Source organism: Peromyscus leucopus, chromosome 4 (genome assembly GCF_004664715.2).
Source record: "Peromyscus leucopus breed LL Stock chromosome 4, UCI_PerLeu_2.1, whole genome shotgun sequence".
Taxonomy (NCBI): domain Eukaryota; kingdom Metazoa; phylum Chordata; class Mammalia; order Rodentia; family Cricetidae; genus Peromyscus; species Peromyscus leucopus.
The window spans coordinates 88,149,391-88,176,538 of NC_051066.1; the positions used below are offsets into that span (position 1 = coordinate 88,149,391).

The following is a 27,148-nucleotide window of genomic DNA, read 5'->3' on the forward strand; positions in this document are numbered from 1 at the left end:
TCTCTGACATCTTGGGTACTCAAAGGCAATCCAGGCTGCAACTTCACAGCTTCACAGAATGGCCTCTTTACTAGACCTCTATTCAGGGACAGCCTTGATATATGCTGTCCTTAGGTGCAGAAGCAACTTCTATAACCCATTTCTTCTATCTTTAAAGCTAGAACCACGTGGGCATAGTTGCCAAGTTCTGCTGCTTACTAGGCCTAGAACACGGCCCCCTTGTTTAATTTCATCTTCACCAGCTTTCTGTTTTCCTTTATGCCTAAGCTTGGCTTTCCTTGAACTTGATCTTTTGACCAAGCTGGTCTCAAACTCAGAGATCTTCCAGCCTCTGCCTTCCCAGTTCTGAGATTAAAGGTGTGCACTACCACACCCAGTTCTAAACTTTCTTTAATTCCTTTTCACAAGTTGGAAACTTAGTTGGGTGGGATCTTACCCTGAGGTTACCACTCCCTTTATTTCTTTTCTTAATCTGTTTATCTCCTTGAATAATGAACTTAGCTCCATTATGCTTTCTGGTGCTCTTTTTTTCCCTCAAATGTTTTTCCCTGCTGAGCTTGCTCTTTTCATTATATATCTTCATTACCACTAATATCCATATTACAGAGTCTATAGTAGGCTGTTTTGAATGAACACTTTAGCCCACTTTAGCCCTTGACTCTTTGGACAAGGACAAAATGCAGCCACTTCCTTCACTAAAATATCACAAGAATGTTATCTAGGCAACATACTAAAATTCTTCTCTGAAACCTCTGGACAGTTCAAATAACTCTTAACACCACTGTCTTCCATGCCCCTACTGGTATTGCCCATTAAGCAGTGCTTAAAGCATTCCACTGCTGTTATAACTCAAAGAACCAAAGTCCAAATCACTCCAAACGAAACTATGGTCAGGCCTGTCATAGCAATACTCCAGTCCCTGGTACCAACTTCTGTCTTAGTTAGGGCTTACTATATACCTGTGAAGAGACACCATGGCAACTCTTATAAAGAAAACATTTAATTGAGGGGGACTTGCTTACAGTTCAGAGGTTCAGTCTTTTATGATCATGAAGGGGAGCATGACAGCATACAGGCAGCCATGGTGCTGGAGCTGAGAGTACTACATCTTGCGGGCAACAGGAAGTCAACTGACTGTCACAATGAGAGACGCTTGAGAAAAAGAGACCTCAAAGCCTGCCCCCAAAGTGACATACTTCCTCCAACAAGACCACACCTCCTAACAGTGCCACTCCCTTTGGGGGCTATTTTCTTTCAAACCACCACACCTAGAAAAGTAGTTTGGTGAGTGTGTCCCTTTCTCTACTGGGAGAATTATGGAACGGCACTGTAAATGGTTGAAGGAGGCTGAGAAACTTGACAAAGAGTACTGTACTGGTTGGTAATTAATAAAATTAGGCCTGAGTCCAAAGATTCTCACTCTGAGTTCATTAATTTCCCCTCTATCTGTATTACTGGAGCTACATTGTCTCTAGTGAAGAATGTTCAGTCCTGGAGCACACAAGTATGTGCTGAATAGTCCATATTGTGTGAGTTAAAGAGAGAAGCTACCAAAAAATAAGTGAATCTGTCTTCTAGATGACACTCAGAGTTCCTGATTGGTCTTCAGAGAGACTTGAGAGCCTGTGCTCCCAAACCAGCTACATTTGTGTCCTAGCTCAACCACTTACTGCCAGTGAGAACACAGACAAAAGCCCCTCCCTGTGCATCAGGGCTTTTGTAGGTAAAATAGAGACCATATTATCTACCTCACAGACTTCTTTTTTGTGAAAATTAGGTTAAGACAGGCAAAGCCCTTAGAAGAATAGCCAGTGCACCACAAGTGGTCACAAAGTAATAAGAAGTGTCTTATTTAAAAACACAGAGTGTTTATCTTTCACTTAGTAGCCAAAGCGTTGGAACCCTCTCTGTATTCCAAATGGGTTTCTTAGCTACAAGCAGCAGTGTTAGGATGTTCTCAGTGCCAGGAAAATCCTTGGGCCCTATCAGTACTTCCACTATTTACATATAACTAGAATTCTTCTAATTAGCTTCACAGCCTGCCATTCTTCACTGACAGGGGACTTTGAAAATGATTTTATGGATGGCATAGATAATAAAAAGCCTCCATGATTTATAACTGGTCATATTTTGAGAGTAAGTTTTCTCAGAGACAGGAAAGAAACTACAGTTAGAGGAAAAGTAAATACAGAGAGGTGGCTAGTGGAGCTTAGAGACAAATCATCCATCGAGATCGGTATAGAGGAAAGTGCCCACTCTGTAGTAAATGCTCCATAAAGGATGTTTAAAATGAAGATGTACTATTACCCTTGGTGGTGCTCCAAATGGCTCTTCTTCAGTGAAATTTGTGTCTCTCACATTTTTATGTTTTGATCTTACTGCAGTCTTCAGGTCAATTGCCCATTTAAATAACATGATGTGTATGAATTTCCCCACAAAAAAAGCATTATGGAGATTTGAGACATCATAGTCAACAGTCAGTTCAACTCTGATCATAAATATTTTGTCTTATTTGAAGGGAATGGCATATAGAGCAATGTGTAGGTTTTCTCTGCTGTAGTCTGTAGTAAGTTTTACCTCACTGAGGCTGTACCTAGCTGCCAAGCAAGCATTGTGCACATTGGACTGTGCTGGTTCTTAAAGCCCCATTATTCTTCTAGATGCCGAGGAACAGAAGTGGCCTATCTCCTTGAATTTCTTGCAAAACAGAAGTAGTGGAAGAAGAAAATAGATGGTGACACACTTAGAAGATGAGAATGTTTCCTTCCAGAATCCCAGTCCTCTCCTCAGAAACAATCTGTGACATTATGAAGTCTCGGACCTTCCTCTGCAGGGAAAGCTCCTTCCTTTGAAAGGGTCCAGCTTAGTTATTAGGGCAGACATGGAAAGAAAAAAATCTTTCCACCTGAAAGGTCAGTAAAATGAGATTCCTATGCAGGCCCACAGGTCAGCCCTCAGATTTTAAAATAGAAATCTCGATGTACTTGACCCATCACATTTTGCTTTGGGAAGGAACAGGGTGTGGATTGTAGGAAGATTTCTGATTGAGTGCCCAACTTTTGTATAAATCAAAATATTGGTCAGTTGGTCATACTGATTGACAGCATGTCAATATCAGCACTAGTAAAACCATGAAAAGTGACATGAACTTGATCAAGAATCTAATGGCAATTGGGGGGCTGGAGAGATGGCTCAGAGGTTAAGAACACTGGCTGTTCTTCCAAAGGTCCTGAGTTCAATTCCCAGCACCCATATGGTGGCTCACAACCATCTGTAATGAGATCTGGCTCCCTCTTCTGGCCTGCAGGGATACATGCAAACAGAACACTGTATACATAATAAATAAATAAATAAATAAATAAATAAATAAATAAATAAATAAATCTTAAAAAAGAATCTAATGGCAAATATTTGTCTAATGATCCCTTAAATACAAGTGAATCAAGTTGTATGTGTTGAAGTTACAGATGGTCTAATTATCTAAATCAAAAAAATGCAATGATTATTGGGGACTGCCTTTCTGTTGGAAATGAAAATCTTGTGGTTTGAAATATTATAGACTTTTTACTTTTCCAAGGAGAACTCATTTGACAATGAATACAAATACCAGCTGAGGAGGGAAAGAGTTCTGAGGCCAATTCTTTCAGGTATGAAGTCTTTCATGGAGGTAGACATTAACAAACCGGAAGTAGATTAGAATCTGAGGAGACATTGATAAGGAAGGTTACCAGCTTGTGGAATTAAATGTGTAATGATTCAATTCCATTAAAGTTTCTATCAAATAATGATCAAGATGTACTTAAAAGACACCGGCTATCAAGCCTCTCTTCAAAAGTTCATTTCATTTGCATATGTTTGATTTCTTTTCTTTGCAATGGAAACCATATCAATCACTGCGTTTCTTCTCTTTCCTGTCCATTCATTTGTCATTTTCTTCTTCACCCTATAAAAACTTAACCCAGCAATCACTTGTTTATAGGATCTATTGAGGTCACCATAATAATATGTCATTAGTTATTTCCTGTTTACACTGGGCCCAGTTTACCTCTTAAATCCTCCCTCAGTTATTTCCCAGTCTCCTGTATTCTCAGCAGTCTGACCAATCATACCTGTCTCTAGCCTTGTCCTCACGGCACCTCGCCCCTTCCTCTGCTGCACTCCATAAAGACTGTGCTGGCATGTGCAGTGCTCTGGGCTTCCTCCCTACTGCCACCAAAGAAAAGGAAAATTCCCTACTTGCAAAGAGTGGCCCCTTTCTCTTGGGCCGGCATCAGCACTGCTTGATTTCATGGATCTGCACAGCTTTTCTCTACAAACACCATTTCCTACTTCTCTTCGCCTGAATCAGAATCTCTCTTTCTCCCCATTGTTATAAGCTTTCTTTTTCTATCCTTTCCCCTACATCATGCCTCTTCCTCCAGAATCTTATAACTAAACGTGTCATCCCCCCCTCCCCCCGTTTCCCTTCCCTTCCAGCCCCACAAACATTCCCCTTACGACCTACTTGAATAATAAACTCACCAAGGAATCTTTGTCCACCAGCATCAAGAAGAGTTAGGCTCTGTATCCTGGGTAGGATGGCTCAGATAGGTTACCCTGGTACAGAACCTTCTGCTAATGTTATTTAGCCATAATGTCAATGTGTTGTGGGATATGTGCTGTTGTTCTTTTATTGGAAAATTTCCAGATAACCATCCTTGGTGCATTATTTCTGTTACATAGCTAGCTTCCTTCACTTATCTTATTCTTTTCCTCCTTAAAATTGGCTATTTACTTCTCCATTCCCCATATTTTCTTAACCTTTACTGAATGAAATCACCTACTTTCTTGTTTTCCTTACATCATTTTAAAACTTTTTGCTGACAAGATATTGGCAGACAGTCTTCAAGACTGACCTGTCTAAATGGGCTGTACTGAGAAGTTATTGACTATGGACTCAGACTCCCTTGGGTTGAAGCTCAACTCTGCCCATTGTTACTCATGAACTTCATATAATATGACATAGAAAATGAAGATTATATCCCAGTGATATGGAAGACAAATAGCTAGAGTTAAATAAACAAAAAGAAAAAATATAGAAACTCTAACTTAATGCCAATCCTCATAACCAGTGTCAGACTCCTCTCTCCAGTTTTCCATCCCAGTTTGTGATAACTATATCATGCTTTACTGAGCACTGGCTATGACTGGTAGTTCTGGCTCTGAAGATCTATGTAGCACATCCACACTGTGTGCTATGCCTTTCTTCCTCTTGCCATTCTTCTGATGGTTATCTTGGTATCTGCTGCATAACTGTATCCATGGCTGTGGCCTCAACTTCATTCATGGGAGAGTATGGAGAGAGACATACAGAAACATTCACCACAGATAGAAGGGGCACCAACAGAACAAAATATTCCACTCAAGTACAGTTTGGTGAACCAATGAGTTTGTTGGGGTTACTTATAGGATCTGGAATGACTCAAAGGCAGCATCAGAAAGTCCTTTTGGGTCCATTGTTTATGTCTTATATAGCAGTAATTGGAATATCAGGGAGGAGAGGGCCTTGTGATGATCTTGTGAGCCTCCTTCTTCCTTCTGTGTGGGAATGTTGGGCTAGATCTCATGAGGGTCTCATGCATGTCTCGTCTCACAGTAAGCTAGTGTTTACTCGTAATCTCTGTTCTCTTCTGTATATTTTAGTAATGACATCAAGTTTTCATTAAAATTATTAAATCCATGAACATTGTAACAATTATAAAATACATTTGAGTCATTTCATTTAGGCAATGCATAACTGTGTCTTATATTTTCAGTTAGTGGCCTTGATCTAGTGCTGTTAGTCATCACATCTTTTACTACATTTGTGAACTGTATTTTATTTAAATACTCTAGCATGAAGAAGAACTGACTATAATTGTTACATTAGTGATGCTTAGAGCCTGGGAAGGCAGTTAATACTTAAGAAAAATTAAGGAAATATGCCCTGCCTTCTAAACTCAAGATTAAAAAAGAAAACAAAAAAACATGGTTCGCTTTCCCTCTATTATCAATCATCAGTGGAATTAAATTGGCTGAAATTACTTATAAATGTGGCTTTTACTGAAACATTTTACTGATGCAAAACATGTCTTTTAGAGGAAACATTTTATGGCTATAAATTTACTTGGTTCAAATAGCCCTCCAGTGCAGCCAAATAGATTTCTCTTACTGGTGTCAGGTCCTCTGAGAAGGATTTCTTTGATAAATTTTCATCTCTTAATCCACACACAATCATCCAGCTGGAAAATTGATTTATCATGAAGTCTGTGCCCACTTTAGAGAATGGACATTACTTAATCTGATGGCAAAAGAGTGCTTAATAATTGCTCAGTTGTGTTTCCATCTGTTTCACACATTTATTTTTTAGTTTGGGATGCAAAAAGTTGTATCATTTGCAACTTTTAAAATCACAGCCTATCCAAGAAAACACCTTTGATAAAGCCGGGTCCCAGGGTCCAGTTCCTGTCATCCTGAATTTTTCTGGCAGATCTAGTTGCTGCATTTATTGGATATTTATTTCATTTCAGACTGTCTCTCAGAACTGCCACAGACAATATAGTTTGTTCTACACTCAGAGACTTTCCTTTCCAAGGCAGTCTAGAGAACCAACATAGTTTCCATTGGAAGTCAGAGCAGCAGCCATTTATCACAAAACAATTCCAGTTTTCAAATCACATGTACTTATTTGCTTAGTCAAATTATAATTTCAACCCCAAATTCAGAAATATTTTTATTAAACTGATTTCTGTTTTTCAAAGAATATTTTATTGTTTTTTTAAAATGTGTGCTGAATCCCAGGAACATGGAATTCTGTAGGCAATGTGAAGTCACTACACTACCTTATGTAAGCCCACTGCATACTCATCAAAATTTGGCTTTACCAATACGTCTCAGAAATGTATGTTTATGATTGAGCATTTCTTGGGTATATGCTCAAGAGTGGTATAGCTGGATCTTGGGGGAGATTGATTCCCAATTTTCCAAGAAAGCGCCATATTGATTTCCAAAGTGGTTGTACAAGCTTGCATTCCCACCAGCAGTGGAGGAGAGTTCCCCGAGTTCCACATCCTCTCCAGCATAAAGTGTCCTCAGTGTTTTTGATCTTAGCCATTCTGACAGGCGTAAGGTGGTATCTCAGAGTTGTTTTGATTTGCATTTCCCTGATGATTAGGGATGTTGAGCAATTCCTTAAAAGCCTTTCAGCCATTTGAGTTTCCTCTGTTGAGAATTCTCTGTTCAGTTCTATAGCCCATTTCTTAATTGGACTGTTGGTCTTTTTGATGTCTAATTTCTTGAGTTCCTTATATATTCTGGATATCAGTCCTCTGTCAGATGTGGGGTTGGTGAAGATCTTTTCCCATTCTGTAGGCTGTTGCTTTGCCTTGTTGACTGTATCCTTTGCTCTACAAAAGCTTCTCAGTTTCAAGAGGTCCCATTGATTGATTGTTTTCTCAGTGCCTGTGCTACTGGTGTTATATTTAGGAAGCTATGTTTATATCAGCATTGTTTGTAATAGCCAAAACTTGGAAACAACCTAGATGCCCTTCAACTGAAGAATGGATAAATAAATTGTGGCACATATACACAATGGAATACTACTCAGCAGAGAAAAACAATGACATCATGAAGTTTGCAGGCAAATGGATGGATCTAGAAAAAAATCATCCTGAGTGAGGTAACCCAGACTCAGAAAGACAAATATGGTATGTACTCACTCATAGGAGGATACTAGATGTGGAACAAGGATGACTGGACTGCTACTCACATCACCAGTGAGGCTACCTGTAAAACAGGACCCCAAGAAAGACACGGGGATCACCCAATGATGGAGAAATGGCTGAGATCTACATGAACAGCCTGGACATGAGTAGGAGCAATGAACGGCGAGGGTCGAGGGAAAGAGAGCAGGAGATCCCACCTGGATCAAGAACAGAGAGGGAGAACAAGGAATAGGAAACCATGGTAAATGAAGACCACATGAGAAAAGGAAGAAACAAAGTGCTAAAAAGGCCCACAGAAATCCACAAAGATACCCCCACAAAAGACTGCTGGCAATGGCCAAGAGACAGCCGGACTGCACTCTGAGACTGACCTACTCTGGTGATGGGATGGCCAAACACCCTAATAGTTGTGCCAGAAACCCCATCCAAGGATGGAGGAATCTGGATGCAGACATCTACCGCTAGGCCCCAGGTGGAGTGCTGGGAGTCTAATTAGCGAGAAAGAGGAGGGTGTATATGAGCGAGAATTGTTGAAACCAAGGTTGGATAAAGCACAGGGACAAATAGTCAAACGAATGGAAACACATGAACTATGAACCAAAGGCTGAGGGGCCCCCAACTGGATCAGGCCTCTGAATAGGTGAGACAGTTGATTGACTTGATCTGTTTGCGAGGCATCTAGGCAGTGGTACCAGGTCCTGGGCTCGCTGCATGAGATAGCTGTTTGAAACCTGGGACTTATACAGGGACGCTTGGCTCAATCTGGGAGGAGGGGACTGGACCTGCCGGACTGAGCCTATCAGGTCGATCTCAGTCCTTGGGGGTGGCCTTGATCTGGAGGTGGTGGGAATGGGGGGGTGGGCTGGGGGAAGGGGAGGGGGGCAGGAAGTGGAAGAACAAGAGAATCTGTGGCTGTTATGTAGAACTGAATAGTATTGTAAAATAAAAGAAAAAAAATAAACAGGATAAAAAAAGAAATGTATGTTTATATTCTTTATTATTTATCCACTGTGATAGTTATAATTTTTATTTTAATTTTTGTATAGTACAACCCCTTTATGTTTTTTTGTTTTCCTATCAAGTTCAAGGAAGAGAATTGAAAATTGAAGGAATCATCTGGTAGTGTTTCTATAACAGGACATACCTTTGTGAAAGAATCATTGGAGAACTTCATGTGACACGTCCAACTGTAAGAATTGTGAGCACTGTACTTCTGCATAGGATCATGAAGTTGTGAGAGGCAAATGAATGAGAAATCCTCAGAGTAGCTCAGTTTGTTAGAGATGTGTACTATTGGTGTAAGATGTGGACACTGTTTCTTTCTAAGTTCCTGGGTCAGACACTGGCTTCTGTAACTTAGAACATCTGTCTTAGTGTCTGTAGAAACTATCGTTATCTGTAATTAAGGCATTAATTCATGTGAACTCTGACATTAAGGGGTAAGTACTAGTTATAGTTCATATGTAACCTTTAGAACATGTAGCCTTCTGTCAAAGGTGGCATCGCTTTGATTATTAGGCAGACAGAGCTCAACTATTTATACTCAAAGCCAGGACTGCTCCAAGACTACAAGGACTGCAGGCAATACTCTGACCTTTTCTTATTACATCCTCTCTGGTAGAAACACACTCCTGTTTAATTGTAATTATCTTAATTTGAGGCATTTTTAACCTTTCTTACCCCTTCATGGGGTACTGTGGAACAAGTCCTTCTGTGGGCTCTTAATAGAATCATTAACCACAAGCACTAGTGTACTTTAAGGACAAGTAGAATTCTTAATATGGATTTAAAAGAAAACCTAGATATCAAGAAAACAAATAACCCAGTTTTTTTAAAAAAAATGGAGTATAGACATAAACAGAGAATTGTCAAAAGAAGAAACTCAAATGGGTGAGAAACACTTAAAGACACGTTTGGCATCCTTAGCCATCCAAGAAATGCAAACAAAAACTAATTTAGGACTTCATCTTATACCTGTCAGAATGGCTAGGATCAATAAAACAAGTGACAGTTCATGCTGGTGAGGATGTGAGGTAAGGGGAACACTCCTCCATTGCTGGTGGGGGTGCAAACCTGTACAGCCACTGTGGAGGCCCACGAAGGTTTTCTAGTGAGGTCTCTGCTTGCTTTACCCAACAGGGCTGCATTAGAGGATTGTTTGATCACGTGTGTAGTTACCAGGTGATTGGAAGAGTCTGTCCTTGGCTGTGCTGGGGAGGGGGGGGCGCTTTGCTCCACCCCTTGGCATTCCTATAAATAGCCCTTTAGAAGAGACAGGAGGGGCCAGTGGATAATGATCCAGGCCCTCCTGAGGCTATCCTGTGTTTCTATCTGTTTCTCTCCACTCTATCCTTCTGTCTAATATCTCTCTGATCTCTCTCTCTCTCTCTCTCTCTCTCTCTCTCTCTCTCTCTCTCCATAAAAGTACCCTGTCATAAAAGGTGGGAGCCGGTCTCCCAGCTGGGCTCCCAAAAACCACTGTGGAAATCAGTTTGGTGGTTCCTCAGAGAGATAGGAATCAACCTATCTCAAGATCCAGCTATGTACCCAAAGGATGCTTCATCCTACCACAGAGACACTTGCTCAGCCATGTTCATTCCTGCCCTATTCATTATAGCCAGAAATTGTGAAGATTTCTAGATTCAGCAGAAGAATACGTAAACAAAATGTGGTACATTTACACAATGGAGTATTACTCTACTGTTTTAAAAAATGAAATCATGAAATTTACAGGTAAATGGATAGAATTAGAAAAAAAAATATCCTGAGTGAAGTATCCCAGACACAGAAAGACAAATATAGTATGTATTCGGTTATATGTGGATGCTAGCTAAGTCAATGATAACCAAGTTACAAATCTGTAGAACCATAGAGGTTCAGTACAGAGTAAGGGAACAGATAAATCTCGTTCTCTTTAGGAATGAGAGGATCAAGGATGAGGGAAAGAATATGGAGAGAGACAGCTATAATTAAGGGCCATTTGAGGGATAGTATGGAAACCTAATGTAGCAGAAACTCATATATATATATATATATATATATATATATATATATATATATATATGAAGGTGATCTAATAAAGTTGACAAATAATGGGTGAGACAGAGCCCAACTGGACATCTCTTGTCACCAAATGAAGCTTCTAGTACTGGGATTGGGTTACATATTATTGAGTTGTTGGCCAAAGGAACCCAATGGGCATCTCCAAAGAACCCAGGCTGTTGCTAAGATTATAGGTTGCTCTCCACAAACTGATGGTAAGACCCATTGCTGAAGACAGCACCGTCACAACTTTGGTACAGATATATACTCTGTACACTACCCAAAAGAGAAACATAAAAACCAACCCAGCCACAAAACCTTTAATATACAATGTTGTCCTACCTGCAAGATATGCTAGGGCAATGGTGGCACAAAGCTGATGGGCATAACCAACCAATATCTGTTTGACTTAAGGCCCACAGCATGGAATGGATCCCTTATCCAACACTGCTTGAGTGACCCAGAACCTGAGATTAGATAGCCTAGGGACCTAGAGTAAAACCAAATACTGGTGTTCTTAGAGACAAAACAAAACAAAAAAGCCCCGCAACTTAACGACATTCCACCATACCCATAGATCAGTGCCTTATTTAGCCATCATCAGGGAAGCATTCTCATACAGCAGATGGGAACAATAGCTAGACATTAGGCAGAGAGTGAGAGACCACAGAACACTCAGCCCTAAACAGGATGACTCTGTCCAATTTCTCCCCTCTGGGTTCTGGGAACTGTGTAGAAGAGGTGGCAGAAAGAGTGGAAGAGCCAAAGTGGATGGAGGACACCAAGAAAACAAGATCTCTAAATCAACATAACCAAAGCACCTATGAACTCACACCAAGCAGCATGTACAGGCCCTGCATAGGTCCATACTAGGTTTTCTGCATATTATGGCTTCTGGTTTTGTGTTTTTACAGGATTCCTGAGTGTGCAAATGAATGGGTATCAAATTCTTGTGCCTTCTCTTGGGCTCTTTTCCTTTTTGTTTGTTTTGTCCAGTTTCAGTATGTTAGTTTTTGTTTTATCTTGCTGTATTTTATATTATTAAAAAAATAAAATAAAATCATTGTCAAAATTAAAAAAGAAAGAAAATTACATGTTCTTTTCCTACCAGATTGAAGACTTTATATTCTGGTCAAGTTGTACATAGATCATGGTTAGTGGGTTGGTTGCAACAAACTATTAATCCCTTTTCAAAGAGAAGGAAACTAATCCTTCAGTAGTTATGGTAGAGATTCCTTGAGGTCCCCACATACAAGGTAACTCTCCTTAACATTTTAGAAATGCAGTCTTTTATAGCTTCTACACATAAAGGTTTTTAAGCAGGTAGGATTCAAGCTACAGCTCTATAACTTAATAGCTTTGCAGATTTGGGTTCCCAAGGAGGGGGGTGGGAATTGAAGAATTGCTAGTGCCCATCTCATAGTTCCATGGGAACTGAACACATGAGGCTTGGGATCCATTTAGACTAGATCCTGGCACTGGTTAATGTTATTTTCTTTCTCCATGTCTTCTTTCACCCCTTTAGCCAAATGTGAATCTACCTATTTTTTATTAAATCTGTTCTATCGTGATTTTGATTATTCATCCTCAAGTGATATCTCCCCATCCTTTGACTAGTTCACGAAGAAAGACAAGCTTGGCAGAGCACAGTGGTGATGACAGTTGTCCTCGCTGTACTGGCATGTGGTGCAGGTACTTCCAGCTCATGAGCTGGGATTCCCTCATGTGGTTACCCTGCCTTCCTACCCCAGGGAGACGCTTCTGCTTAATCAGTGTATACATACAGATATGGTCCTTTTCAAAATTACATTTCTTTTGGTGTATTTCATAAAATTACACTAGATAAAGATGAACAGGGATTTCTTTTGATTCCTGTGGTGAACATCAGAGTTTATGAAGTATAAATAAAAATGCCTTCCTGAATAATAACAAGTAGAAAGGGATCAGCTGTGCCTATGAAACTGTTGCCTGTAAATTAGTCTCTGGTAGGATCCTGGCTACTTAATCAGATAAGTAATTCTGAAAGGATGTCTCTCTGAGGAGTTAAAAAGTCATATGTGAGTGAGAGACCTTATGAACATGTGACTTTGAGTCAACTTGCATTTTAAATACTATTGAACAATAAGTATTGCTTTTTGTATGATATTTTGTTTCTCTTGTTCTCTTTCTTTTAAAATTGCCTATAAGTGGAAGTTGGGGAGAGGTAAGAGAACTCTGATAGGTGTCTGGAAACCTGGGTTTGAGTTGCAAGATGATTGTTGACTAGACATGTGAGTAGGAGCAGTCAGTGTGTACAGTGGTGATGATGATGGCTGTTGCCTTGGGTAGTTGTGTCACTTACATAACAGTTCAAGCTGGACAGCATGTTGTATGAGTTTTGTAAACTGTCACATTGTCATGATCTTGAAAAAAACTTGTAGAATATGTAAAACATAAACACAAGTAAGATGAAACAAGGAAGGTTTTCTTCTAACAGAGATTATCATAAAGGAATTGAGAGCATTGACTGAGAAACTTTCTGTCCTAAAATCCTGAGGTCCCTTCTCTTCTTGTGAGCTGTTCTCTGTTATAGGGCTTTGAATCTGAGAGTTCCTCAAAGTTGCCTTGACCCTGTAAAGGGCTAGATGTGTGTGCAAATAACTATTCTAATCAGAGCTGCTTTTAAGAGCAAACTCTTCAATCTGAAAACACAGATTTCACTTAGCATATGCAATGATTATTTTTGACTTAAAGTTCCCATGGGGATGAGGGGTAAAAACTACACAGAGTAGGCTGTCAGACATAAAAGAAACTCTTTAACTTTTGAAAGAGAAGGTATCTTTGAAAGAAAGGACTGTTGCATACTCAAAATTAAGTGGAAGCGAGAAAATAATTATTAGACAGGAAACACTGAAACGGAGAGTCTCCACATAGTCCTTCAATGATTTTCTTTTTATTTGTAAAGACTATGATTTTATCATTTTCTATTCTGTTCTTGCAACATGCACTACAGAGGGAAAATTCTGTGTTTTCTGAATCCTTTGGAGCTCCAATTTGACTTTGAAATTACCAACACTCCAAGTTAGGTCTCACCACAGTGGCAAATTTCTACAACAGATAAAATACATGCCAAATCTCACCTGAGCTGGAGTGTGTCTAACTCACTTTGTGGGGTGCTACATGGTCAGCCATTGTGATAAAGCCCCGAGCATTCAATGAGTAAAAATCTCACCGTTACTTCCTTTTCAAATCATGAAGAAATGGCTTATTACTTCAATATGGATGGCATAGATTATAGAGATGATATAACTCAGATAGTCACATGGACCCATTAGTGTATGGAGGATTCCAAACCTTATGTTCACATGGAGGTCACATGGAAAACTGATAACTCACTTTTATGTAATGAGACTTGCAGGAAGAGGAGGGAGAGGAGCTAGACAGGCATAGAGAAGATTCACTGTGGTGTTTGAGGGACTTTGCAGTACATATCATAAAGTATATCTGGGTAACTTCAGTGTATATCATGAAGAATATTGGAGTAACTGAGCAGGTTACTGGGTCATAAATATATGTAATAAATAAATAAATAAATAAATAAATAAATAAATAAGCACAATAAAAATGACCCCCAAAATATGGAACCCTTCCCCTTGCTTTGATAATTCACTGTGAATTTTGCTATTTACAGATTAAAATAATCCTGTTGACTAAAATTTGGCTTCCACTTTATTTGTAGTAGATACTTGTCAGCATAATAAGACCCAACTTGGAGTGTGGGTGATTTCACAGCAAAAATGGAGTTTGAAAGACAGATTTTGGCTCTTGCGTATAGCCTGGTTTAGTGCTTCTCTACTTGTAATGCAAAGAAAATCATAAACTTGTGAGTCTTTCTGAAGAAAAGAAATGCCATTGGGAGTGTGTAACATCAGTTTCAGTGCTTCCTGTGTCATCATCTCCTTTCCTTTGCTTGGCTACAGACTTTTGACATGAAAAAAACCTCTTTTGCCAATGATGGCTCTTCCCCTGTGTCCTGGAACCCATGCCTTCTCCTTCCTGCCCGTCATAGCTTTATCTCATGTCTCATAATTGTTTCAATCTTTGATTTGTTCTCTTAGTATCCCCATTCTTACTACCATCTTCTTTTCAACTTAAAAACATTCCTAGGTTCCCAATGTTCTAGAACAATGATACAAATATGGCAAACATAGGACTTAATCCTACTTCTCTTATTTCCTTCTCCTCACCATTCTCTCTTACCCTTTACAGTATTATCCAGTGCTCTGTTGCTCTACTTAGAAACTACTTTCCAGTATATAATCCTGTTCCATTTCTTTCTTTCTCAACTTCCTTTCAGAATTTGATATCCCTACTTCTCATTCTTGAATACCTGCCAGCTCTTTCTTCATCAGTCTGTCCTGACATTACTGCCAAGTTAATCTTCCTTGAATTTAGTGCTAAACATACTTCTCTGATCAAAACTCATCAGTGGCTTCATGAATAATTTGTCCATGAAGTTGTAATTAATTTCCAATCAACCTGAATTTAAATGTTTCTGCAACAGGGCATCACTCTTGCTGTGGTTTGATTTTTTTTTCCTCTAAAGTTCCTGTGTTAGAAACTCAGTCCCCAGTGCAATTGTGTTTGTAAAGGGAGTTAACAGAATATATATAGGGTGTGAAGGCACTACCCTCATAAGCAAATAATGTTGTCATTGCTGGAAAAAAAAGTCTGTTCCAGTACATTTAATTTTTCACTCTTTTAAAGATTTATATGTATGAGTATTTTGCCTACATATCTGTGTGTTCACTGTATGCATACCTGATGCCTATGGAGGCCAGAGGAGGGCATCAGATCCCATGGAACTGTAGCTAGTATGGTTACGAGCCACCATTTGGGTGCTGGGAATAGACCCCAGGTCATGGGGTTAAGAGCATCTTGTGGTTTGGCTTAAAAGCACATTTAGTTCCGTTTGCTAGTGTATTCCTGTCCTTCTACCTCCTGGATGGAGTGATGCAGTACGGGGGCCCTTGCCAGGTGTCGTGCCGTAGTTTTAGATTTCCCAGCTTCCAGAACTACTGCTCAATACATTGATGATCTTTAAAAATTATTCAGCTTCAGCTGTATCTTCCTTGACTAATCTCTCCTGGTAGACATCTGAAAAATGAGAGTGAATTTTCCCTTTGTACATATTAGCTGATTTCTTTGTCTTAGGTAATGTCCTCAATTCTTGGCTATCCATTTTCTTCATCTGTACCTGTCAAAACTTATCTTTTAGTTAGGAGAACTTGAAATGTTTTCTTCTGCCTGACAAATTATCCTAACCCTATAAACATGATGTGCTCTGTCCTTTTTTTTCTGAACTCTTTTGATTTGCTTTTTGATATCGTATGGATTGGGTGTCTTTTTTATATAATGTAGTGATTTTGTAACACTCTTAGTCCTACTTTTACAGAGTGTAAGTTAACAACAAAAACAAAAAACCAACAAAATTTTCCTCAAATGAGAGAAAAGCCAGGAAGTTGTTGTATGTCTTCCTTCGTTTTTATATATCCTATTTGAAAAACTAAGCAAAGCACAAAACAGTAGCACTACCCTGAATCTCAGGAGATAGATAGAGAGGGGACAGATAGGCATGAATTTGTCCAAAATCATAAGAGGGAGAATTTAAACCATTTAGAATTGAATAAGCAATGGGAAGGAGCAGTGACTGGTATCCAGGGGAAGGATCTCTGGATGGAGCAGTGCCTGGTACCCAAGAGGAGCCATGGTCTCTATTAGAGGGTACTACCACAGCAAACCTCAGCCTAGGAGAGAGGGAGCCAGGGAATAAACACACTGGTCTCTCTTCATTTCTCTCTGCAATCTGCTATGGTTGTTTCTCAAAGTCTAAACTCAGTAGAAGTCAAACTGCAGGGGCATTTCTTAACTGAATCCATAAAAGTCAGTTTTCTGGTGTTTTGAACAGTGTGAAGAAAGAACCTGCATGAATAAATGGAAAATTTACAGTTCAATAATGGACATTATGAAGAATCAATCTTTGCAATATTGGGCCCAGATGGAGTCCCAGGTCATGTCTGTGCCAATGACTAACCAAAGAAAGCTTTATATTGGCCTTTGAGGGCCAAAATCAATTAGGAAATCTACAGTCAGCAGACAAAATGACTTCAACTAATTCTGGGAACTTATTTTGGGAATTTTGTGAAATATATTATGAGCATTGGATACCATCTCCTAAAAAGCAATCATTTCTCATTATGAGGAGGCACAACAGATATTTCCATCTGGGGTTGAGTGAAGTCATCTACTTGCTATTGGAAAATGAGTCAGGAAATAAATCACCACAGCAGTATTGTCACAGAGGAAATGTCAGCCTGAGAGCAAGAGGATATGGGAGGCATGAGACTCCCCAGGGAAGCAGAGTGCTTTGACACTGAGTACAACCAGAGAAAGCCACTTCATGGACCTAATTAAGAAGTATAATCTAATGTGTGGTTCCTGCAGAGCTGCTGTGTGGAGTCAAGGCAGAATGAGGAAATGCTGCCTGATATAGCTCCGAACACTCAGCACAGAGGGCAGTGCTGGCATACTGAACCCCATTTCACACTGTGTGCCTTTTTACTTTGCCTTTTTCCTGTAAGACTTACATATAGTTCTTCTCTCTCTGGCTTCTCAAATGGAAAAATCTGTGTGATGACTCAGTACTGTAATCCTATTCCCGAATGGATCCACACAACTCTTGTGCCTTCAGGCCTTTTAGCTTGGTACCTTAGAGGGTTCACTGTAGCTGGAGTTTTTTCCAGTCCTGCCTGGTCCACGGTCAGGACAAATCTCTCTCATCTGCCAGTGCCACAGCCACTCAGACCCAACCAAGTAAACATACAGAGACTTATATTGCTTACAAACTGTATGGCCGTGGCAGGCTTCTTGTTATCTAGTTCTTATATTTTAAATTAACCCATATCTATTAGTCTATAAGTTGCCACGTGGCTCGTGGCTTACCGGTACCTTACGTTTCATTTTTCTTTCTTTTTTTTTTTTTTTCCAAGACAGCGTTTCCCTGTGTAGCTTTGCGCCTTTCCTGGAACTCACTTGGTAGCCAGGCTGGCTCGAACTCACAGGATCGCTGCCTCTGCCTCCCGAGTGCTGGGATTAAAGGCGTACGCCACCACTGCCCGGCTTACGTTTCGTTTTTCATGGTGGGCGGTTGGCAGCATCTCTCTGACTCAGCCTTCCACTTCCCTGAGTTCTCCTCTTTCCTTGTCCCGCCTATACTTCCTGCCTGGCTACTGGCCAATCAGTGTTTTATTTATTAATCAATCAAAGCAACACATTTAACATACAGAATATCCCATAGCAGTTCACAGTGAAGTTCATTTGCTCACACACTTTCCTTCTTTGGGTGAATCATTTTTGTAGTTTCTTGGTCACAAGAGACTCAAGTTAGAGCTTAGTTAGGGACTTAGTTAGGGCTTCTGCTGCTGTGGTAAAAGACCATGACCAAAAGCAACTTATGAAGGAAGGAGTTTATTTCTTGTATCTCTCAGGTCACATTATTGTCAGTGAGGGAAGCCAGGGCAGAAACTCAAGGCAGAAGCCTGGAGACAGGAATTGAAGCAGAAACCATGAAAGTGTGCTGCTTATTGGTCTGCTCATTTTAACACCAATCAGGACCACTTGTGTGGGGTTGGCACCACCCACAGTGGGCTGGCTGGGCTTTCTTATATCCATCATTAATCAAGACAGTGCTTGGCAGACTTGCCTATAGGCCAGTCTTAGGGAGACATTTTCTCGATTGAGAGTCTCTCTCTTCCCCAATGACTCCAGCTTGTGATAAAGTTGACATAAAACCAACACAGCCACAGACATGGGCTCCAGAAGTGAGGTAAAGGCATTCTATGTTGGCATCTCGGAGAGGATGAAGATGATGCAGTCATAGGAAGCCTTTATGTGTAATGGTAGCTACATGGCTTGCATTATGTATTTATGGCTACAAAATCCCATATCATAATTTCCTAAACCTTGATTTGAGTTTCATGATTAGGACTAACAGAATTGTAACCATGGCATTTCCTCCATTTATATAACAGAGATACACTAAGACCAGAACACAAAACACTTAGCTCTCTGGACTGGCACATGTCTGATATCCTCATAAAAGTTAATGACCTTTCTATGAGTCCTTCTACCCTTGATTTCTCTTTATAAACAGTATTTGTATTGATTTCTTGAGAATTTCATATAACATATTTTGGTTATATTCACCTCCTCTCAGATCCACTCCCACTTTATGCCCCCCTTTTTTATAGATAACTTCCTGATCCCAACTTTTGATTCTCATATATTCGTAAACAGGCTATCTACTGGAGCATATTTGACCCTTAAGGAAAACTGACTCTCCTTTCCCCAGAAGCCCTCCACAATCCATAATTCCACAGTTTGGATATGGCTTAGGAGCCCCCTCCCACTCCCTAGTAGAATGTTGACTGGCTTGATAGTGTGCAGGCAGCCACAGGCACTGTGAATTCGTAGGTACAACAGTCATGTCATATGCAGAAGACACTTTTTATTCTGGTATTCCCTGACTTTTGCCTCTTTCAGTATGCCCTTCCCCTCTGTGGTGCCTGAGCTTTGGAGAAGGGGTGTGATATGGATGCCCCATTTATGACTGAGCACTCTGTTGACATTTATTGTTCTCTGTACTTTGACTAGTTGTGAGTTTCTGTGGTCTGCCACACAAAGAAACTTCTCTGGTGAGGTCTGAGAGCAACACTAATCTATAAGTAGAGAGCTAAAAATTGAGATGGAAGTTTGATACTCTGTCTATTTTTGCAACGTAATAGTTGTAGGCTCCTCCCTGGGGCCTTGAAGCTTTGTAGCCATGGATTTGGGGCCAGATTTGCAGCACCAGGCAAGTGTGTGTGAGGAGCAGATCTAAAGCCAATCAGAAGATGGTTGGTTGCCCTCACAACACTTGTACCGCTCTTGCACCACTGGTCATATTTTGCCACACTGGTTGTTATTGCAGTTCATACAGTTCACAGCTGAGGAAGACTGATAATGACTTTTTCCCTTCTTCAGCCAACCTAGCACTTTCTAATACAATGAAAACAAGCCAGCAGAGAGAAGCCTCAGTCAGTATGAACTTGATTTCTCCTTGTTCTATAACCAGTATGTGTGATGTCTTCAACAATAGGGTCTTCCCATCAACTTCTAGTGGGAAACTAAAAGAAGTAACAATATCCTGTATTTTTTTGGTGGTGGTGGTGGGGGCATCCTCTGTGTCGCATGTGACCAAAAACTTGAGGGAAGGTATTTTACACTTGACAGTGGACTCTTTATTTGGCAGTCTATGGCTTCTGGGATGAACATAATCTCCTGTGTAGGGTTACTCCAAGTAAACTCTTACAGAAATATATGTATGAATTTATAAAACCATAAGTTTTCATATTGTTTTTTAAATGTCCTTAGTATGAGTTATCCCTAACTTCCCTTCCTTCTCCTTACTTAAACCTCATCCCCATTACTATTCTTTCCCTTAATATTACCTGTGCCATCTTTAATTTCTTTCTTTTTTTATTTTACAATACCATTCATTTCTACATATCAGCCACGAGCTCCCCTATTCTCCCCCCTCCCACCCCCTCCCCTTACCCCAGCCCACCCCCCATTCCCACCTCCTCCAGGGCAAATCCTCCCCGAGGACTGCAATCAACCTGGTAGACTCAGTCCAGGCAGGTCCAGTTCCTTCCTCCCAGACTGAGCCAAGTGTCCCTGCATAAGCTCCAGGTTTCAAACAGCCAATTCATGTAATGAGCACAGGACTTGATCCCACTGCCTAGTTGCCTCCCAAACTGATCAAGAAAAATCAACTGTCTCACCTATTCAGAGGGCCTGATCCAGCTGGGGGCCCCTCAGCCTTTGGTTCATAGTTCATGTTTTTCATTCATTTGGCTATTTTTTTTCAATAATTGAGTAAAACGAAATTTATTATAAGCCACAGTCGTCCTAGGGACCTCCATGCTATATATATAGCCTCCATGGTTCTATGGGTTGTGGTCTGATTGTTTTTTATTTTATATCTAGAATCCACTTATGAGTGAGAACATACCATGACTGTCTTTCTGGTTTGGGTTACCTCACTCAGGATGATTTTTTTCTAGTTCATCCATTTGCTGCAATTTCATGCTTTCATTGTTTTTCTCTGCTGAGTAGTACTCCATTGTGTATATGTGCCACATTTTTTCCATCCATTCTTCCGTTGACAGGCATCTAGGTTGTTTCCAGGTTCTGGCTATTACAAATAGTGCTGCTATGAACATAGCTGAGCATGTATCTTTATGGTATGAATCAGCATTCCTTGGGTATATGCCCAAGAGTGGGATGGCTGGGTCTTGAGGTAGTTCGATTCCTAATTTTCTGAGAAACCGCCATACTGATTTCCACAGTAGTTGTACAAGTTTACATTTCCACCAACAGTGGAGGATTGTTCCCTTTGCTCCACATCCTCTCCAACATTGACTGTCATTGGTGTTTTTGATCGTAGCCATTCTGACAGGTGTAAGGTGGTATCTCAGAGTCATTTTGATTTGCATTTCTCTGATGATTAAGGATGTTGAGCATTTCTTTAAATGTCTTTCAGCCATTTGTAGTTCTTGTTTTGTGAATTCTCTGTTTAGTTCTTTAGCCCATTTTTTAATTGGACTGTTCAGTATTTTGATGTCTAATTTCTTGAGTTCTTTATATACTGTGGAGATCAATCCTCAGTCAGATGTGGGGTTGGTGAAGATCTTTTCCCATTCTGTTGGCTGTCTTTTTGTCTTATTGACTGTGTCTTTTGCCCTGCAAAAGCTTCTCAGTTTCAAGAGGTTCCATTTATTAATTGTTGTTCTCAGGGTCTGTGCTGTTGGTGTTTTATTTAGGAAATGGTCTCCGGTGCCAATGCGTTCAAGAGTGCTTCCTACTTTCTTTTCTATTAAGTTTAGTGTAACTGGATTTATGTTCAGGTCTTTGATCCACTTGGACTTGAGTTTTGTGCATGGTGACAGATATGGATCTATTTGTAATCTTTTACATATTGAGATCCAGTTATGCCAGCACCATTTGTTGAAGATACTTTCTTTGTTCCATTGTATAGTTTTGGCTCCTTTGTCAAAAACCAGGTGTTCATATGTGCATGGATTAATGTTAGGGTCTTCAATTCGATTCCATTAGTCCGTATGTCGGTTTTTATACCAGTACCAAGCTGTTTTTATTACTATAGCTCTATAGTAGAGTTTGAGGTCAGGGATGGTGATGCCTCCAAAGGTTGCTTTATCGTATAGGATTCTTTTAGCTATCCTGGGTCTTTTGTTTTTCCATATGAAGTTGAGTATTTTTCTTTCCAAGTCTGTGAAGAATTGTGTTGGGATTTTGATGGGGATTGCATTGAATCTGTAGATTGCTTTTGGTAAGATTGCCATTTTTCTATGTTAATCCTACCTATACATGAGCATCCTTCCATTTTCTGATATCTTCTTCAATTTCTTTCTTTAGAGATTTAAAGTTCTTATCAAAAAGGTGTAGCAGGAATCTTAAAAGTTCTTATTAATAAAATCAAACCCGAGGCCAGTTATCGGGGTCAATGCTGGTACATCAGAGAGACTGAACAAGCCATAGCTATCTCACCTTGCCAATTCCTCAGCTGGTCTTGTTTCCTCAGACTGGAAGCTTCTGTGTCCTCATCCCAATGGCTCTCAGCTGAACTGTGCTGCTCGAAAGCCTGAAGCTTAACCAGCCACATGCTTAACCAGCCAAATGCTGCTAGTTTCTGGTCCTCACACCTTATATATCTTTCTGCTTTCTACCACCACTCTCTGGGATTAAAGGCGTGTGTCACCATGCTTGGCTGTTTCCAATGTGGCTTTGAACTCACAGAGATCCAGAGGGATTTCTGTCTCTTAAATGCTAGGATTAAAGGCGTGTGCTATCACTGCCTAACTAGTGGCTTTTCTGTTCTCTGACCCCAGATAAGTTTATTAAGGTACACGATATTTTGGGGAACACAATATCACCACAAAAAGGTCCTTCACTTGTTTAGTTAGTGTTATCCCAAGGTATTTTATATTATTTGTGGCTATTGTAAAGGGTGATGTTTCTCTGACTTCTTTCTCAGACCTTTTATCATTTGTGTATAGGAGGGCTACTGATTTTTTTGAGTTGATCTTGTATCCTGCCACTTTACTGAAGGAGTTTATCAGCTGTAGGAGTTCCCTGGTAGAGTTTTTGGTGTCACTTATGTATACTATCATATCATCTGCAAATAGTGAAAGTTTGTCTTCTTCCTTGCCAATTTGTATCCCTTTGATCTCCTTTTGTTGTCTTATTGCTCTAGCTAGAACTTCTAGTACTATATTGAATAAATATGGGGAGAATGGACAGCCTTGTCTTGTTCCTGAATTTAGTGGTATCGCTTTGAGTTTCTCTCCGTTTAATTTGATGTTTGCTGTTGGCTTGCTATAAATTGCTTTTATTATGTTTAGAAATGTTCCTTGTATTCCTGATCTTTCTAAGACCTTTATCATGAAAGGGTGTTGGATTTTGTCAAAGGCTTTTTCAGCATCTAAGGAGATGATCATGTGGTTTTTTACTTTCAGTTTGTTTATATGGAGTATTACATTGACTGATTTTAGTATGTTGAACCATCCTTGCATCCCTGGGATGAATCCTACTTGGTCATGATGGATAATTGTTTTGATGTGTTCTTGGATTCTGTTTGCCAATATTTTGTTGAGTATTTTTGCATCAATGTTCATGAGGGAGATTGGTCTGTAGTTCTCTTTCTTTGTTGCATCTTTGTGTGGTTTGGGTATCAGGGTAATTGTAGCCTCATAAAAAGTTTGGTAGTGTTCCTTCTGTTTCTATTGTGTGGAACACTTTGAAGAGGATTGGTATTAGTTCTTCTTTGAAAGTCTGGTAGAATTCTGCACTGAAACCATCTGGTCCTGGGCTTTTTTTGGTTGGGAGACTTTTGATGACTGTTTCTATTTCTTTAGGGGTTATTGGTCTATTTAAATGGTTTATCTGGTCTTGATTTAATTTTGGTATGTGGTATTTATCCAGAAAATTGTCCATTTCTTCCTGGTTTTCCATTTTTGTGGAGTACAGGTTTTTGAAGTATGATCTGATGATTCTCTGGATTTCCTCATTGTCTGTTGTTATGTCTCCCTTTTCATTTCTGATTTTGTGAATTTGGGTGCTCTCTCTTTGCCTTTTGGTTAATTTGTTTAGGGGTTTGTCTATCTTGTTAATTTTTTCAAAGAACCAACTCTTTGTTTCATTGATTTTTTGTATTGTTTTCTTGTTTTCTATTTCGTTGATTTCAGCCCTCAATTTGATTATTTCCTGGTGTATATTTCTCCTGGGTGAGTTTGTTTCTTTTTGTTCTAGAGCTTTCAGTTGTGCTGTTAATTCATTGGTATGGGATTGCTCCATCTTCTTTATGTGTGCATTTAGAGCTATGAATTTTCCTCTTAGCACTGCTTTCATAGTGTCCCATAAGTCTGGGTATGTTGTACTTTCATTTTCATTGAATTCTAGGAAATCTTTAATTTCTTTCTTTATTTCTTCCTTGACCCATTGATGTTTCAGGTGGGCATTATTCAGTTTCCATGAGTTTGTGGGTTTTCTATAATTTTTGTTGTTGTTGAGGTCTAACTTTAAGGCATGGTGGTCTGATACCATCTTTAATTTCTAAAGCAGAATTTTCATTGGTTCCCCTTTATAGTCAAAGGCAGTTTTTACTTTTCAACTCAATGAATTTGTTGCCCTTTTTCTCGCCTTTCTTTTAAAAAGGAGTACTTTATCTAGTCAGACATGCTGACAGCGTTCCGTGAATGTTAGAAGATATGGGGCATTGATGAAGAAACTGTGTTATATTACATTAACATAACTAAGGGGGTCTCTGTTCATCAGGAGAAGTAATAGTGGGAAAGCAAATTTACCCACAAATCGATGTTAGGAGACAGACCTGACTTTGAAACTTGTTTCTTCTTAGGGGAACCCTCATAGACAAGTTCCTTATGTCTCTGACCTTCAGTTTTTTCATCTGTAAAATGGTGCCATGCTAACTAAGTGAGATGACAAATTCAAAGCATAAGTGTATGTAACTCTTCCTTGGGAAGAGGTAATAGGCAGCTGTAGTCCTACTTGACATTATGGCATGAACTGTGAACTGCTATTTGGAAGAGATTCTGAAAAATCTACAGTGTGCTTCTCTCCCTACATCAGACACTTCCCATCTTCCAGGGAAGTCAATAAGCTAAGTTGAACCAGAGAAGGATACTTGAAAGCAAAGGAAAGGAACTTATCTTTCCATAATTCACAACAGCCCTTTGTTACTCCCTTCAGCTTGTCTCATAATTCATAAATGGAACTCTTGATCGTGCATAGCAGACACCCATCACTCTTTGTAATTGTTGTAAATCACAGACTAAAATGTTACCTCTCAAATGGGTTCTTGAATATGTTCAGAGTTTGTGCCTCATGTATCACTATACACATACATGCTTAGGATGTAACAACAGCAAGCATTTTAGAAATATTTTAAAGATAGGATGATTATGAAAAATGCAAGGCCTGTGATGACTTCTTATCTCTTCTGGGCATCTTCTCCTTGTACCCTGATGACCCTTTGATTAAGGGAAGAAGAAAATGACAGTATATGTGAATATGTGCTCTACCTATAAAAGTCCTGTCTCTTAGAAAATAGGCTTTTCAAACAAGCAGACATATTTTTATTTGAAATTATTTAAACTCTGAATCTCCTGACACTTTTTTTCTTGACCAGGTGACCCCGCCACCCACCCACTCACATACATCTGCCATTTCATGTCATCACTTGGCTCCATATGTTTTCCTTAAGGAGTTTGCATTACAAATTCTTCCTCTTTTCAGAACGCAAAATATACCTTTATATAACTTTTTTTTTCTAGTTTAAAACCAGTTAAGAAAAAAATAAAACACTTGGGGAAAGTAATTTACAAACTACATCAGTGGTTAAATGATTGTTATTTTTTTTTATTCCTGGGGAGTGTCCTTTAAGTGAGGGCAACTTGAAGACTGGGTGGTATATTAACTTCAGAAATGAAGTGTTATAGTATAGCATTCTAAGCTTCATAATTGTATGTGGAGGTATTAGTTATGAAGACAATTTTGAGGACTTCCCCCACCAAATCACATAAAGCAGAGGCCACCTGCACTACTCCCATGGCACTTCTAACTACTTTTATGATCGAGTCATTAAAAATCCCTAAGGACCAGCAGTATTTTTCTTTGCTATTCCACTTGTGTAACTAGAGTTTTCCTGCCTTGCCCACAGTCAGGACAAATCTCTATCACCCGCCAGTCCCACAGCCGCTCAGACCGGAACAAGTAAACACAGAGACTTATATTGCTTACAAACGGTATGGCCGTGGATGGCAGACTTCTTGCTAACTGTTTCTATATCTTAAATTAATCCATTTCCATAAATCTATACCTTGCCACATGGCTTGTGGCTTACCGGCGTCTTTATATGCTTCTTGTCATGGCGGCAGCTGGCAGTTTCTCCCTCCGCCTTTCTGTTTTTTCTTTTCTCCTCTCTGTTGGTCCTGCCTATACTTCCTGCCCAGCTACTGGCCAATCAGTGTTTTACTTATTGACCAATGAGAGCAATTTGACATACAGACCATCCCTCAGTACACTTGTCTTCAAATAGTCAACAGGTAGAAAGGGAAAACATTATTAAATAAAAATCAAGCTGGGCATGGCAGTGCATACATCTGATCTCAGCATTTGGCTGGCAGAGGGAGGAGGATCATCACAAGTTCAAGTTCAGCCTAGTCTACATAGCACATTCAGGCCAGCCAAGGCTACGTGGCAAGACCTATCTCAAAACAAATCCAAACTTGATTAAGCCTCTACAATTACTTAATTTTAAACATTTAAATCTAAAACATCATATATTTTGTACAAAGCTTTTCAATAGAACACTGCCAGGAGGTCAAGCAGGCCTGAAACTTCATCTCTCATCAGATTCTGCTCTGATACTTCGACCTCACACTGTGCTTCAATGTAAGAGAACCTTAGAATGTTTTTTATGATAACAAAAGCTTCTCATCTTTGAAAATAGCATTCCAAACATGAATCATTAAAACAATGATTGTTTCTAAGGTTCTCAAAGTCCTATTCTCCCAGAATTCCTGGAAGGTTCACAGCTATTCTATAGAATATTGTGGTCTGAAAAAAGTAGACAGACTGGCTGTAGGCTATACAGTGTATTCCCAAGTGAAGAAAGGGGACCCGTTGTCCTGTGACTAAAGTGAGAGCTCTTCCCATCACTTAGCTATAGAAAAGCCTCCTGGTCA

At 39.7% G+C, this 27,148-nt stretch overlaps 1 pseudogene; it reads left to right on the forward strand.

Annotated features, from left to right (window-relative positions):
* The window catches only part of LOC119087874, a 48,073-nt pseudogene that overhangs the window by 14,859 nt on the left and 6,066 nt on the right, over window positions 1-27,148 (forward strand).